Raw genomic sequence first — 17,546 nt, 5'->3', positions numbered from 1 at the left:
CAGAGCTATGATTAGGATAAGCCATGTAAGAGGGCTCAATCTGCACAATTTATAGTACAGCTTGCTTTAATCTGTCAGGGAACGTGTGTTATATTGCCTTTCAATAGAGGATAGAGCTCTGGCTATATATGTTAATAAATTCTATCCAGACAGTCTTAAAAGATGCCAACAATTGCTGGAAGTAGTTGGAGCAGAAACTGTCTGCACTTTTGAATCCTTGGAGGACTCTTCTGGATAGTGTGGATTTCTTTAACAAAAAACAGACAAACAAAGCAAGCCCCCAGCACCCCTGCTATGCAAAAAATCTTCGGACAAACCATTAAAACTGTAGCATCATTAGTTTTTCAGTAATTAGGTTTCTAAAATTTACCAGCCTGATAACAAGACAGTGGTATCAGTGGTTTCAACAACTTTATGTATTATTTTTTTCTTTTTGTTTTCTTTTTCCTTTGTGCTGTGAATTTAAATCTAACAGCAGGTTGGCTTTTCCTAGTTCCTGCCTGTGGACACCCAGAACTAGTCCCCGATGATAGTCTGGGGACTAGAGATCGAAAGCCACCCTCGCAGACTCTCTCCTATGGGCTCCTGCAGCTCTGTCATTCTCTGTGACCGGAGATACGAGAGGCTGTAGCTATCAGCTGCTGAAGAGGAAATGCAGAAGTGAGTGTTGGTCTCTCCATTCAAGAAGCTGTTTCACTGCTGGAACCAAGACTTCATATTTTGATACTCCTTTTCTACATGGAGAGAATTGCTTTTTAGAACAAGTTCACGTAGCATTACATTAATTTTAGTTTTGTGGCATGATATGGTATTTACAGCATTAGAACCACAGTGCAATAAATAGTCAGATAAGTCTAATCAGACGCTAAATAGCTCTTCCCAGTGGTGAATATTTATATGCTGCAAAAGCCCTGAAGTTGTGATAAAACACAATGCCATCCAAAACACAATGCAGGTTTGTTTATACATGTGCACTGCATGTTTGGTAAATCTGAAATTCTGCGCTGATATAGGGTATTTCCCCCTGTTTATTTATGTCTTTATTGGATTACCACTGCCATCTGGTTTCAACTCTTACAGTTTATGATGGATTGATTTTCTTCACTGAGGTGAATGTGATAGGAAAATTAAATCTAGTATTTGCACTGATAGATTCTGCTTTTGTATTATACAACAAGCTTTGAAAGCTGAATAACAGGATTCTTGAAATGTCATGGAAAAGAATTGAGGGTTCTTAAAAAAAAGACTTTTTACATTGTTCTCCTAGACTGTTTTTGCAGTGGGAGTTGCAAGAATAAAAGTCACAGGTGTGAACCCTGAATGTTAGTCTAATCTCAAAGGAGAAGAAACAGCCTCCTCTGTTTAAGGTTAAGAAAATGAAATGTATGGTCTTTTCCATTGGTTTCAAATGTTTTTCGAGAAAAGGCAAAGTAGTTGCTTTAAGTAGCAGAATAGGAAAAAAAACCCACACATGGTATTATGGTGGCTGTCTAGTCAAAATTCACGTTTAAACTTGTGTAAGGATCAATGACGACTTCATTATAAGCACAGTGAAAGCAATAATAGGCAAAAACGAAAGTGAAATTATAATCTCGCATTCACTAGAAAATCAAAGCTGCAAACTTGGAATAGCAAATGCTCAAATAGTTTATGTCAGATCATCCTGAGGGTCCAAAGAAAACAGAAAAATTATACCCCCAAAAGACTGAGGAACACCGTTTTTCCTAAAAGCACAGGATCACCTTTCTGGTCCTGTGCAAAATTTCCAGTGATTAAATATTCTTCATACCCTAGATGGATTTTTTAGAGTATTTTCCTGATCTGTGGGATTATGGCCTTTCAGTGTGACTGTCAAGGTGACGAATACATAATCTGAGTATCATTGTCTTCTGCATTCATAATCTATGCTGATGTCTTGGTTTTAAGCAACTTGTGTATTCCTTACTTTCAGAGTTTTTTGAATATAGAAAAGCACGAGTAACTACGTGCTGTTGCTTTTACGGCTTACTAATGACAGTGTCAAACATGTCCGAATGTCTCCTTTGTGGCAGGAGGCAGACACAAACATGCTTTTCATCCTTTTGGACTTCTGCAGAGTAGGATTGCAACTACCTGTAAGCAGCACATACGTGCTATTTCACTAATAGAAAGGTGCGTTAGCTATATTCCACCATTTGGTTGTGCAACAGGACACTGGGCAGAGACTAGAGAAGGTTGGTTTGCTGCTGGTTGTTGATTTTCCCAAAAATGGTCTAGTCCTGAGGATCTAGAGTTCTAGCTGGCTTTTTAACCTTAAAAACAATGTTTTGCAGACACTTCTTAAACACAGCTGTGGTTTAAAACCTCTTTTTTCTTTATATCACTGTTGCAAACTCTGAGCAAAACAAATGCAAGGTCTCATTTGGAGCCATGCAACTCCCTCCTTTTTATTTTTTTTTTTTTCCCCTCCAGAATTATAAATAGGTACTGTCAGTGTAGGTAGAAATCCCGTTTCAGCTTGTAAATAGAAGTTACTAAATATTTTATTTGTTCCCTTTCCTAAGAAGGAACAAAGTAAAATAAAACATGAAAACCTATCAAAGGAAGATGCTAATGCTGCTATTTGTGTGAAAAGGTCTTGTGGTAGCATTAGGTCACTACTTGTTTAAAAGTCACTAGAGTAATCCTATAAAATACCTGATTACTAAGACTTTTTTTACCAACCCATCAATCAAGATGTATGTCAGCAAAATTAGAAAGTAGGTAACACTTGCAATTAAGTTAGTGTATGTGCTATAGCCATACTCATTTATGAGTATATAATAGGCTATACTGTGAGAAGGAGATAATCTCTTTTATTAGAACCATTTTTTATCCTGTAGAAAAAGCACACAAAGTTGTGGACCAAGACGGTTGATTCAAAAACAGGTACGTCCTTTCTTGAGTTAAGCTCTAACTCTCGGTCAGCTAGCTTCTGGAGTACTCAACTTGGTATAAAATGGTTAATTTAAAATCTGTCAAGTTGGGGAAAAAACCACAAATACATTGCTTTTGGTTTACTATTGTCCTAATGGAAAGCACTCTCGGAAACCCACATCATCCAAACCATCTGTTCCACAAAACCGCAAACTTACCTCACAACTAAAATTCTACAATTTCATCCCAATTTGTTGCCAAGATATGCTTTTTCAGTGTTTGACCTATAAAGCTAGATGTCAAGCACTCAATTATTTTTTCACATCAGAAAGTTCTCCCAAGAACTGATTGAATTCTTCTGGAATGAATTTTTGCTGAGACACACCAAACTCTCTTATAAGGCATTCCAGGTTGTACAGCACTAACACTATTACATGCTCCCTCTCTCAGCAATGCATCTGGTTGTAAAACAGGTTATCCTCCAAAACTGTGACCTTACAAAGAGACAGTCCAGTATTAAAAGTAATCTCAGTATTTTATTTTAATGTTTCCAGGAAGCTTTCAGACTGGTTTAATAAAAAGTTGTCTAACAATTTAATAGAGAATAACTTCATGCAGAATTTTTTTTATGACAGGCTATGGAAGTACTAAGGGCATGCTTACTAGCTGTAGTAAGAACTTGTGATTCACTATAAAAAGTTATAGCTTTTACAGTAATTTCTGCAAAACCCAGCTGATATCATCGCTACTGTATCATATGAGAGTCTGCAAAGGGTAACTAAAATGATAGGAAATAGGAGATGCAGACCAAAACCCCCTGAAACTCATTTACTGTCAGTATCCGTACCACTTCTATAATTTGACACATCTTTCTGCTAATGAGCAAGCAGAAAGTTTACAGGCATCAGTCATTAAAATGCGGAGCCTGATTCTCATTTGCATGAAGCCCAAGGTACATTTTTGCCCTTAACAGTTCTTAAGGCACTCTCTCTCAGCTGATCATGTAAAACATAAGTGAGAGAAAAGACCAGGAAAGAACGAAAAATGCACCTTCAAATAATGCAATAGCTGCTTCAGCAGAGGGACAAGTTTAAAATTGGTAAAGGAAGCAATGTACTTAATTCCCAGGGGCATCTGCCTGGATGGAGGCAGTTCCTTTGGAGTACTGCCTTCTCTCTGCTCCCCTCTGCTGCTGACTTTTCACACTTCCCAAAGGAAAATTTATAATATCTTCAAATTATAACTCTATACCTTGTGGCACTTTCAGCCAGACTGTAAAAAGCAATTAAAATATAATATACAGAAGGAATATAAACCCTCTTGATTCAGATCTTAACTAAATCTCCAATTAGAAGTTACAAAAACACTTTCCCTGAAGGTAAGTTATCCAATAATTGCCTTATTGCAATTGTCAATGACTTCTCCCCTTTCTATCAGAAGTCTTAACAGCGTGGGTTTTTTGGTTTTCAAAAACTTGTCAGAGAGAAAAAACCTTCTGAGAAATTTTTTTTCATTGGACAACCAACAAAAATTCCAATTACATGCTAATTCTTTTAGTTCCCTGAAAAAAATCATGAAGCTTCCCCTGGGCCAATGCAGATAATGAATTTTGTTGAGGCAACAGATAGAGGAGAGCAGAATGCTCAAGAAAGTTACGTCTTATGTGGAGAGGACTCCAGATGGTACCAGAAGAGCTTTCGATCCAAAATTTCTTCTCGAGTAGTGACCAGAGCTGACTTTTTGCCCGTAATGCCCCTTTGCCCCATATCACTTGATTCACTGTCTAATACAGATCAGGCAAGCTTACTGGTTTCATTGTCCTTTGTCACCATGTTTAGTCAGTCTTTCAACTGAGCCTGATTTAACGGTAGCCAAGTGACGAGGGTGGAAGTGAAGCAGTTCGTTGGGTCTATCAAAATGTTCTTTCACATTTCATGAAAAACTCACCAACTGTGGTATTCATTGTACCATAAGTTTCATCATTTGTGAGCCAAATTCGTCACATCTGGGGCTGACAACTCAGGGGCATCTCCCTGCTCATTGTTACTGTAATCCCAGCAACAATATTTCTTTTCTTGGACATAGTGTGAGAAGTACCTGGCTTGCCCTCAAGTTTTCCTTCACTTCTTGTGCTCTTTTTTCCAGATAAAAGCCATCACTAATGATTTCATTTAATGGAGGGTTCTTTTTTCTTTTTTTTTTTTTCAAAATCAGTTAGACACTATTAAGGTAAATTCTTAAAAAAAAAAAAATAATCCTGAATTCTTATTTTGACTTTGAAACATTTTGTGTAACTTTTCTCAGTACAGATTCAGTGTTGCATCTGAAACAAACTAATTGGCAGTATTTCCTTTTTACAAACAAAACAGGGTGCTTCTCAGGTCAGGTTACATTTTTACGGCTGAGTGTCATCTTCTCATTTAATCTTCTTGTGTTGGACTTAGTGAAATTTTAGATAATGCTAATAATAAGCTGGCAATAGAAGTTTTTGCATATTTCAAGTATCATGCAGAAGTGTAAGGTGAAGTATTGGAGACATTGCTGGGGTCCCTTGGTCGCCTCTGGACCCCCACTTTTGTCTCGTGGCACACATGCCATCCCCATGCAGCATTCACTAACCATTTGTCTCATGAAGTTTGTTTTGCTTGATTGTTATTTTGCCTTCGCTCTCAGGCACATTGCACTGTGTATCTGCTGCAACAATATTCTTTTAGTTTGCACTGTTTCTATGGGCCTGGTGTACTTCTTGTGGAGCTTATCCTATTTTCTGGTCATTCAGCAGCAGTGGTCATGGAACCTACTTATGCTGGATAATCTTCCCTCAAAAATTATGATTGTTCTCACGTCTGAAATTAGAACGGTTTAATAAAACCAGCTGGAGTAGGCCTTAATATGATTTTATTCTTGATTCAGTACACTGAATTCCAATATACATTGAACATTTTAAATCTCTTTACTGGAACCAGAAGAAGATGAGATTCTAATTAACATTCTTGACTGTGGTCTGCCACTGATCATAGGTCAAAGGGATGTTTGTGCTTGTTCCAACATTCAGGTGATTATAAGCAGCCTCCTAGATTCTTCTCAGCTCTTCAGCTCCTGTGCCGTGGTGCATTCAGAAGATGAATATTTTGAAGAGTATTATACGCAGAGGAAAATAATGCACTGTTTTTCATCTACCACTGTTTCTCCCATTTCTACTGTAATTTGCTTAATTCTTTATCAAATCTACACCGAGTTTAAAGAATTTATGATTTTGGTGATACTGCAATACTCTAGGGAAACAGGTTCTAAGACAGCATGAGCAGTAATCTTTGCTTTACAGAAAGAAAACAGCATGTGAATGGATTTTTAGCGTCACTGTAGTAATGTATTACCAATAACCTGGGAAAATTACAGGTGTAATGTAGTATATATGATCTGAGATGAGTTAGGAAACATTAATTACAAGCATTGATGCAGTAAATTAGTTTATACACTTTGCTAGCTTTGTACAAAGAGTAATTGTTATCTATGTATGTTGCAAAGATAGGAGTTTGAAATGTACTTGATATTTCTTGGCAATTGAATCATCTGTTTGGGGAAAACCACTTCAATACATGCAGTATTTATTTTCTGATGATGGGATTATGTCATTTTCTTCTATTCCTCCTAGTTTTGTTTGTATTTTTTGTTAGTGATCTTAAGATCACTAACAGCACACAGGTGCAAATATAGGAATGAGATACACCCCTCCCTTTCTATCTATTAGCACCCTCCGTGTGACCTGTATTCCCACACATATGATGGGAAGAGCCTAAAGGCCCTCTCTCTCATTGGTACTGTCACTGTTTTCATCCTAAGCATTTGGAAATTTAAAAAATCTCTTCTTTCTTCAATTCAGCCTTATTTCAAATAAACACTTAAGCGCACCTCAGGTGCTTTCCTCAGTGTTGCTCGCTTTAGTTGGAAATTATGGTTCATGTATTTTTCTATACACTTTCACCCCATTCAGTCAAAAACCAGGGTGCTATAATTCTTTTCTTAAGTTATAAGTTTAAGACGAAATCTTTATCTTGTAATGTGTTACATAATAATTATGAAACCAGTAAAGAACAGAAATGGTGGGCTGTATTTCAGCAGATAAGCAAGTGATAAAATAAAATATAATGGCATGAGTTTTGTACATTGATATTTACTTATAAAATTTAGAGAAATTCTGTCCAAATCTTTATTTTCTGTATTTTTTTCCTTATTTGAGGTGAGAAGGAGGAGGGATCAGAATGAAACGTACCAGCTTGACAAAACTTGTGAGATTAAAAATCAACTTTTTTGGCTATGTAATTGCTGTGATAAAATGCCAATTATAAAATTAGATATTAAAATTTCATCTCTGGGGACTCATAATTTGCTAATGAGAGAAACTTAAAACTCTATGGTCTTTATATTATTCAGCCCACACTTTCCTATCGTTATTCCACTCTGTGAGTCCTACTCTAGCTTTGTACCATCCTGAATTACTTCTCTTGGTTCTTTATTTTTATTAACTACTGGCTTTCCTTCTTATGTTTGGCTTTGTACATGCCAACATATATTTAAATTACTCATGTTTTACTTAATCCTTACAATTAGTTCCATTGAAATGTCCTTATCACAAGTATGAGAGCAGGCTATCAATATCTGTCTGAAATATAATTCCTCTTAAGAAATAAGAAGTGAGCAGAAAATATGCAGGCATACTGGTTTCATTAGAGGCCTGGTGAGGACCTGGGTATTTGTTAGGTGAAGACTGCACAAGCCATGAGACTCTTGCATGACATAAAACATCCCTTTGGGACTGGAATTTTCTGTAAAAGTCTCAAAATTAATCCAGTGGTACTATCTCCTTTTTTTTCGCCCCATTCATCCTACATCTCATTAGATTTCCTGCAGTCTAATTTGTGAATATCCCTGCTTAGTCTTTGCACTTTTTCTTTTAACACTGACTATGACAGACAAATTATCATGCATTAATTCCAGTGTAATGTGCTATCACTGTAATGTAGTCCACCATATATTTTAAAATTCCTTCAACGGATGCATGAACTCATTATCCGTCTTGCTTTTCAGTTAGAGCATATGTGGCTTGGGTATTGGTCTATTAATCATGAGAACCCAAAAGCCTGTCTTGATTTAAGAACCCTGAACTCTCCATTAAACTAATTTTTATCTGTCAGTCATAACATTAATGATATGATTAACACATGCAAACTATGTTAAAGTAACATTAAAGGTTCTGATTTAAACTTGGGAATGAGAAAAAATGTATACGGAAGATTTTTTCTTGGCTCTTGTCTCATGGAAATTTTTCTGAGTATGGCAAATATTTTGCTACTGGCCATCAGGGAGGAGAAGACAGACACTTCAGGGCCAAAACTGATCAGCAGAATGGCATTCTTGTAATAGGTGGTGCATTACTAAGATGTTTATGTGTAGTTTGAGCTACACTTAGACTGTTTTTAATGTGACTTAAATTCAAAATCTAATTTCTCTTTCCAAGTGAAATAATAATAATAATAAAAAATATGTGCAAATACGCACAGACTTACACTTACACACTCATAGTCACTTATGCACAGCATAATATTCCAGAATGTTTCTGTGGAAATCTTAACTGAAGCCATAGTGTATATTTATTGCATATATTTAGTAACATAAATAAGTATGCTAATGTTACAGTAGAGTACAAAAGCATGGAGGGAGGAAAATATGTCACCTACTGTTGCATGTAATATGGTGGTATCTTACAGAGTCCACTTTTGGCCTGGCTTTGATTTTCTTGACTTTTGTACATTCTTGTATCCAGAATCCAATTTTTGCAATAATATAGATAATTTAAATGTTTATGGTCAGTCAGTAAACTTCTCTAGGAAAATGGAGGAAAGTAAGAATGGAGAAAGTATTCAGAAAGAGAAGTGTGAACAGAATTTAAGCCATTGAAGCTGTATAAATATTAAAGAAACATCTGTTGGAATTAGATTCCTAAATATCTTTAAGGGTCTAATGGGTTTCTCAAAGGTGAAGGAGTAATTCATAGTGAATCCAAATATAGACCCTAAGTACATCACAGGTAGAACTGAGGTCCTTTTGAAGTTGAAGGTAAAATTACACTGTCTTGGAGCCAGGGTTGCAAAACTAATTTGTACTTCAAGGCCAGTTCTGAGAGAAGATTTTATTCTTCTGCTGTTTAAGTAGGTGAAAGTTTTGCTACTGACTCTAAAAAAAAAAAAAAAGGTGCTATACAGCCCAATAACTTGCAATAAACCTATGCTGCTATTATTTTACCTATAATTGGAATTTACATAACGTATTATTATACTGCATTTGGCACAATGCAGTATGCACATGTACATAAACAGATTTTGAGAGATAGTCCGCTGGGTAAGTAACCTTTTAGGCAGAACAGTTGAATTTTATTGGCTAAAATACTACTAACCCGTGCTCAGTTTATTGATGATTATCAATTCAGAGAAATACTTTTCAGAGTAATTTGTACCCCTCTGTTATAGTAGGAATTCTGGATGAAATATGTGCCTGGTGCCAGAAAAGGAAGGAAAATCAGCTGTTTGAATAGCAGAGTGATTTCTAGTGGTTATTTTAATTTTTATCCCCCTGGGTACACATAGCTGTAGATTCCGTTCATTCTCAGAGAAGCCAATATGTTGGCAAATATTGTGCCAGAGTTATTTTTGGAGTTGACCTGAACCTACTACCTAATTAGAAGATATACTGTTGTCCTATGCTAGTTTTCATTACATGGAGTTAAAAGTGCTGATATTTCAAAACCTTTTATTGTATTGCAATTTGAGCCACACAACTTGCTATGTTTTCTTTTAAGTGGTTATACTCCTTTTTCTCCAAGCTAAAAGAGAATTTACTGTTATCTCTGTTGTTCATACTACTAGTCCATGCTCAGACAAGCACTTCCTTTTACTGTTAAAATATTCCAGGGGATAATTGCTTGTACCTATATATAGGCTGCAATAGAGTGGACTTAAAAGACTGCAATGGGTATGCTTAAGGGCTTCGTAGGCTTACTGGTAAGCACATCCTCATATGTACTTCTGCACTTAGACCTTCAGACTCTCTCAGTATTTTGTCTTCTACCTCCTGGATGACTGCTTAAGCTATTTTTTAATATGGGGACATTCTCCATCATTCTCCTTCTTCCCTTTGTGGAGGGTCATGATTGGGATTATGGCTTTTGTAACAAGTACTGGAGTATTAATTCTTTCAAAACATCAAAGCAGTTCACTTTTGATATGAAAGAAATGGTTAGGGCATTTCAGAGATCCTTTACTTTTTTGTTTCAGCAGAGATTCTCCTCTGAGTTTGATGCAAAGCCATGGGGCTCCTGCACCTGAATTGCTCTTTTCAGTAAATAAACAAACCACTCAAAAGGTTTTCCTCAGCTTACGCTGACTGCATCCGTAGCTTCTTGTGGGTTGAGTTGGAAGATAGATATCTAGCTCAGCACCCAAAAATCTTTTTATCCAAAAGCAGTGATGACTTTAAATAGCTGAAACCTTAATTTCACTGGAATTGTATTCTGACATCTTTGCATTTGCTGTCTTCCACTTTGGAGAATTCAGTATCTTATGTGGAAATCTTTGAAGAGGAGGCCACGTAAGATGGACTCCGTCTTCCTTTGAGACTACACTCACCTCGGTACTGTGCACTGAGCAAGCCTTGCCTTGGGGGTGGGCAAGGGCCCAGTGGGGCCAGGGGAGCCCAGCCCCACTTTGGGTCATTTGTTGCTTGTCTCAAAAACACCTATGTGGATGTGTATGTTTGTAGCTTTATAGACAGCGTATTTTCTTTTAATACACTTTCTTTAAGGGTCAGGCTGTGAATGGAACCTCAAAGGTGACACTGCTGTACCTTGTCTGGTGTACAGAAGCTGTGTCTAAAGTGTGGAGATTCAGGTGGTTTCACCAAATAGAGGCGAAGATTTCAGTTCAGATTGAATGCTGGCACGCCTTCAGTTGCTTTATTATTTTATCGTTATGCAAAGCCCGTGCTGACAGAAAAGCAGACATTCAGAAGTGAAATTCCTATAATCATAATATATAAAATTGTTTACAACATAATGGTAAAGTAATGAAGTTTTTAACTGAAACAGAAAGCCTGCTTATATTTTACTTTAGAGGTAACTCTGTGTGCGTGTTGAGGGGAGGGGGTAGTGCAATCAATTACTGTAATTTTAGTCTCTTGTAATAATTATCTGATGTCTGTTATTTTATTAGATTTGAAAAAAACACAATAGATTTAGCTGGTGTTTTACCTGCTTTTACATCTAGTATTTGCTTAAACTTTGGCTGAACTGCAATTTATTCAGGCCTCTAGTCTGCAGTTGTGCAGGAAACATTATATTGTATAACTTATCGTTACAGCATGGAGCATATTAATGGAGCTCTAAAGATGCATAAATACGATTAAACTTCTGCTGAATTCAGGTTATAGAAGTAGCTGCCATGCTGATTAAGTATCCAAGAATCGCTTTTCTTCCTAAAAGGGATTGCAAATCTTGTAGTCTATGCAGAAGTCCTTACGAGTAGCTTTTCCTCGCAGCATATCTGAAGTTCAACAAACTTGGGTCTTGCAGAAACCATGGGGAAAATTGCAATTCATATTTAAAACTTTTTCTTTCATTTCTCCAATGCTGTAACTTGGAGGCAAATGGGGTGTTCAACATTGAAGATGCTGACAGAGGAAGACGTTGGAGGAGAGGAGGTAGTGTGCCCCAGCAGCGGTGTTCCAGGGATGTAAATGATTTAATGATGATAAACCCTCTGAGTCTTGTTGGGATATCACAAATGCAAGCAGCAGCTATTGCCCAAAGGCCTTGGTCTTTTTGGTTCCAATTTGGATGAGAAAAGTAAAGCGATCAGCAAGTTGTCCTCAGAAGTGTTTTATTTAAAAAATGTAATGGTCTCTTCTCTAGATCTGCTTTGGTTAGCCTTGCCTGGCCCTGAAGAGGGGGAGGAGGTGCTGCAGGCACGGGAGCAGGGATTCTCCTGCAGCCCATGGAGGACCACAGTGGGGCACGTATTTCCTCACAGCCCGTGGGAAGGACCCGCACAGGAGCAGGCTTTTTCTGAAGGAAGTGTGGCCCATGGAGAGGAACCATGTCAGAGCAGGGGAAAAGTGTGAGGAGGAAGGAGCAGGAGAGAGGAACTGTTATGGACCAACCACAACCCCCATTCCCCATCCCCCTGCGCCGCTCGGGTGAGGGAGGAGGTAAAGCAGTTGGTAGTGAAGGAGTGATGTTGAGCCTGGGAAGAAGGGGTGGGGAAGGTGTTGTTTTAATTTGTCTTTTTTTTCTCACGATCTAACTCCATTTTTATTTGGACATAAATTAATTTTCCCTGAGTCCATTTTGCCCATGACAATAATTGTTAAGCGATCTGCCTGTCTTTATCTCGACCCACAAGCTTTTCCATTTTATTTGCTCCCTCTGTCCTGTTGAGGAGGGGGAATGAGAGAGCGGCTGGGTGGGGGTCTGGCAGCCAGCCAAGGTCAGCCCACCACAGCATGTTGTCCTGACCTCTCTTCTGTCTTTACTGATCTTCACCTGGATCGAAGGAAACAATGATGTCCGTCAGGCAGCCTAGCAAAACTCAAAAAAAATCCAGTGATCATCTTGTTTGTGACTTTGTGAAGGAAGAAGGGAGAAAAAGGGAATGAAAGTGTCATGTGATTTAATGACTTGAAGACTTTAGTCTTCATGCATTTATCCCTCTCCTAGGAAAACAAGATGGCAAATTTAGTCCACAGTCTTGTGGACTGCAGTAATATCTTTTATTCTTTATACCCCCTATTTATAGCCTGCACCTGTATGAGTTAAGTCTTTCGTATCTACAGATTGCTTGAGTTTCTCAGACAGTTAAAGCGATCATCCTGACTCAGAGTTAACTAGTAATGACAGAAGGCAAACCTGCTAGGAAAAAGCACCAGTCAAATAACTTACTCCCCTTGAGCTGTAATTAGAAATATTTTTGTGAATTATAACATTCCCTTAAAAGCTAATAAGAAATGTTAGCTGATGGGGGAATTTTAGATGTAACATACCAGCATAAGAATTTTGTCACCTGTTCAGTACCCAGATTTTCAACAGATTTTAGTTTCTATTAAATCCCTAGAAAACAGCTCATCACCCAGCAGCTGTCAATGCAATATTTACAGCCAGATTTTTAGAAGAGCCCAGTATTCAGTGTAGTCAGATACCTTATTAACGTAGTCGCTTTGCAGCCTAAATGGGAGCTGTGGTAATACTTAACAATAATTTTATTTGCCAATAGCAATAGGACAGTTGCAAGGACATTCATTCTACAGGGAGCTCACATTTAAGACAGTGCACATTACAGTGATATTATCTGCCTTGTAAGGGGAATAATACTGCCAGTTACTCCATCTCATTCTTTAGGTTGTTAGGAAACTTTACATTGATGTAAGATGATGAAAATCAATGATTTTGAAATAAAGATGCGGAACCTGAAATTTTGGTGAGAAATCAAACCTCAGCTGCTGTGTGAGCAGGTTGGGTCTATAGTTCCTTTATAGAAGCTCTCTATTTGCTAAGGACATTTTGGTATTAATCCATGTATTAATCTCTCATGTTTTCCTCTAAGAGCTTCTCAGAGATGGACTCATAGTCCCAAAAGTACTTGGCATATGCTTGGGAACGTTGGTCAGGTAGTTTTCCTGCAGTAGAAAACTTTCCATTCTTTTTTCTGCAAGGCGTATGACATTTACCACAGGAATTGTTCGTAAAGTAATGAGGAATTTGAGCCCATGTTAAGCAATGTGCAGTCACTAACGTTAACATAATGGGTGTCTCTTCAAAACAGACATGGTTGTTATAGTCTCTCCTTGGCCTCAGAGCTATACCAACATCAGTATCTTCCTCGTGAGCCAGGGAAGCTGGTTGTAATAGCTGTAATCTCCTTCTTGGCAGCTGAATGATTCTCCCTGCTTGGCGTCTCATCTGCCATCTTTTGGGAGGAAGATGAGAAAATTCTTCCGTAGTTAGAAGGCCTCCATTTATTTTGTTATTCCTCTCTAAAGAACATCATAACTGTTATCAATCCTATGTTATAAGATTGCAATACATATTATAAGAATTTATTGTGGGTTAAAATTACCCTTATTACTGTCCATTTGAATGCTCCAGATGAATGCTGCATTGCATTGAGAGAATGTAAAAATTGTCGGGGGAATATTTGGAAGTGAAGAATATATTTTGACATGGTCCTTCTGAAAAGAGCATCTAGTAAAGTCATCCTGGAGCGCAAAATCTGCTGTGTGAAAGGCAAATGTGGCCCCAAACAAACCCCTTGGATCCCAGTGCCACCAAATGCAGAGAAGATCTGTTCAAGGCTCAGACTTCTCAACTTACCAAGATACCGCAAACTGTTACCTGTAAATCAAACACTTTGGAACTGTGGAGTCAACTTGGCACCACATTCTATAATGAATAGAAAATCTTAGAAGATGTAGGTGGAATAGGGGAGATAATGATGTTAAAAAAAAGTTACTGGAACTTCAATTTATGAGCTTTTCACTGAATAAAAATGCAGTGTGGGGGAGGCTAGCCTTATTCTCATTCAACAGATTCAGTCAAAAATATAAAAAAAAGTTTCCTTTATATTAAAAATAATGAAAACATTCCAGCTTGAAAGCATGGAGAAAATGCAGAATTGTTACCTTGGGTTCTCTGAGTCTAAAATGTTCTCTTTTTTCTTTTATTCCTCTAGTCCTGATGAACAAAAAAACCTCCACTGCTGTCTTGGTAAGTTGTTCTGAAGTAGGAGGCTGCAGCTCTGCTCTCCTGTCAATCATCAAGGATCAGTAAAAGTAATACAGCAACACAGGAGAGGCAAAATATATTGTGCTGCTCATCTTGAATAAGATTTTTTTTTTCTGTACACACATGATTGCAAATTCTGGAAAATTCTGTCATGAAAGTAAGTCAGATAAACATTGCAGACCCAAATTCTACCTCCTCCATTAGTACTGATAAGATCGTATTAATAAAATGAGGTTCCATTGCATTTTTCATGTTTTAGACATGATTTATGAGGAAATTATCATCATCTGTCATTCTGAATGTTTCTAGAGGGCACAATAATCATGTCTCTCAATTACTGTACTGCTGCCTTTTGGACATGTGTATCGTGTATGTATTTTCTGATACTCTGAAGATGACAGCAGAATTGTGTCCTTTTTAGGACTAACTACATAACTGTAAACAAGCATTAAATGTATGGAAAAACATACTTCTGCTGAGAAATTTTACTTGAATTGTAGCAGTTAAGTTGTAATATTATTGTCCTGCATAATATTATAACCACAGAAAAAAAATCTCAGTTAATTTTTCCCAGGGTGCTCCATAAAAAAAGGCAAAATACGAATACAAAGCCATATGTGTTGTATTATGTTCTGTCTATAATAATCTTTAATGTTTTGCATCTTAAGAAAGAAGGTGATCTGTTTTTCACTTAAACAATTTACTCAGGAGTTTCAAAGGAAATGATTGCAGTTGGGTGCAGTTAGTATCCTTTTGGATACTCAGCTTTAGTAAGAAGGTGCCAAACTCAACAGGAGTTGGAAGTGCTCAGTCTCTCAATGGAGAACTTCATCTCATTCCGAGCAGAGTCTGAAGTCCAATCCAAAGGCCACTGAAGTTAATTGAATGATCTGATCCCTTCTGTTTTCAGTGGGAATTGAATTAGGCCCTAGGACATCTAAAACGGTGTGATGGCATTTAGCCGTGACACTCTCATTAATTATGATAGGAACTGAACTGTTATAACCCTATCTAACATGGAGCACTTGCCCTTTTTCGTATTCAGATTGACTTTGTAATGAAGGGATTTACATACTTTTTCACTGCATAAACCTCAATTCTGATTGGCATCCCAATATTGAAAAAGAAATACTAGAGCATTTGCTAACATCCCCTTTGGTTTAATGAAATATTTAAGGAAAAATCCCAAGTCTGAATCTGCTCATCAGACCGTTTTTCTTGTTTGTTTGCTTATTCTGATTGAATAAAAAGGTTTGCTTGGAGACGTGTCCCTTTTTTACCACTGGGGTGTAGGAGTGTGTTATCATAAGGCTTTCAGCTAGGCATGTCTGATGTCAGCTACTGCTGTAGGACTGTGGACACTTTAAGAACAGTACTAATGGTAGCTCTGTCCTTGTGCCAACTGTGTTGTTGACTGGAAACTTAATTAGTGAGAAGTATCTATCTCTGCCTTTTGCATTCCTGTCTTTTTTTTTTTGCTTCCATGTACAACATGCATACATTTGTGTCCAAACATATATATGTGAAACTAGGCTGATTAAAAAACTAGTCAGTTTTTATGTAGTGATAGTTTCTGTCATGCTTTTTTGCTTGATTTGTTTTTTCACCATAAAAGTACTTATATAACAATTTCAACTTAAATGACTTCTTCCCTTCACCCAGCATGATTCTAAAGCAAATGGACTATTTTTTTTCCTCAAGTCTGCTAAAATTAGACCCGTACTACAACACGATTCATTTCCTAAGAAGCTTTATAGAAGTTATAGCGTACCTAAGAATGAGCACCATTGCAAATATCAATTTCATTGCCATGTATTAGATTTCTGTGCAGCTCACAGGGTTATCAACCTGGAAAACAATTCCATTTTCTTTTGGAGTTGCTTCCCAGGTGATCAAACACACAAAAATAACAAAACAAAACCCCAAAACGAAACCTCAAAACCCTTCCTCTCCCCACGCTTCTTCAAACATGGTCATGGGAGGAAAAAAAACAAGACTTGGGTAGCCTTTGCATTTTCTGTAAAACATATCTACCGTGAGAAAGTCCCAGCTAAATATTTTGAGTCCTAAAACTATTATCTGTGATGGGGCAAATACTAATTGATCATAATGGAAACTGCATTTTCAAAAATTTGTGTGGAACAAGCTGGGCGTTTGTTGCATTGAGTCCAACTCAGTAACACTTCTCTAAAGTAAAGGTAAAATCACCATATGCCTGTTCCATATCCTGTATCTGTAGATTGTTGTTAAACCATGATATATGAGCCTAAACACTGGTTAATTATTTTATCTGGACATATTTTTGTGTCCTTATAGAAAATACTTGTTTTTTATTAAAAAAACAGCATCCAACAACAGGAAAAAAAAACCCAAAACCCACACAACATAAAAATGAAAAACCCAGAAGCTGATAGAAAGATTTCTTGATATTTGATTCAGAAATGTTGTTTTGAGGGTAAAGGGTTTTTCCATCAACAAATCTGAAGATTTCTGCATAAGGATGTCATTTTGCATGTGATACGTAGTTGTAAACTTCATTTTCTGTTAGAAGCAGCAGCTGGTTTGGTGTCTAGTCACCTTAACTTAAAATAGATGAGCTTAACACATGAGTTCTTAAATCGCAGTTAAATTTAACACTGGTTTTGGAAGTGTCAGCTTTAATTAATGAGTAAAAAATAGTAAAGAGAAAATACCATGCTTTTTCTAAAAAGCTGAAGTAAAAATACAATCACTTTTCTGGATGCTTACTGATTTTTTTTCCCTTCACCTTCAAACTTGTTTTATTTCCAAGACTTCATGGACCCAAACAATTATCCTGAATATG

This window comes from Gymnogyps californianus, chromosome 8, assembly GCF_018139145.2.
Source record: "Gymnogyps californianus isolate 813 chromosome 8, ASM1813914v2, whole genome shotgun sequence".
Lineage (NCBI taxonomy): Eukaryota > Metazoa > Chordata > Aves > Accipitriformes > Cathartidae > Gymnogyps > Gymnogyps californianus.
This window is presented reverse-complemented; position numbering follows the sequence as displayed.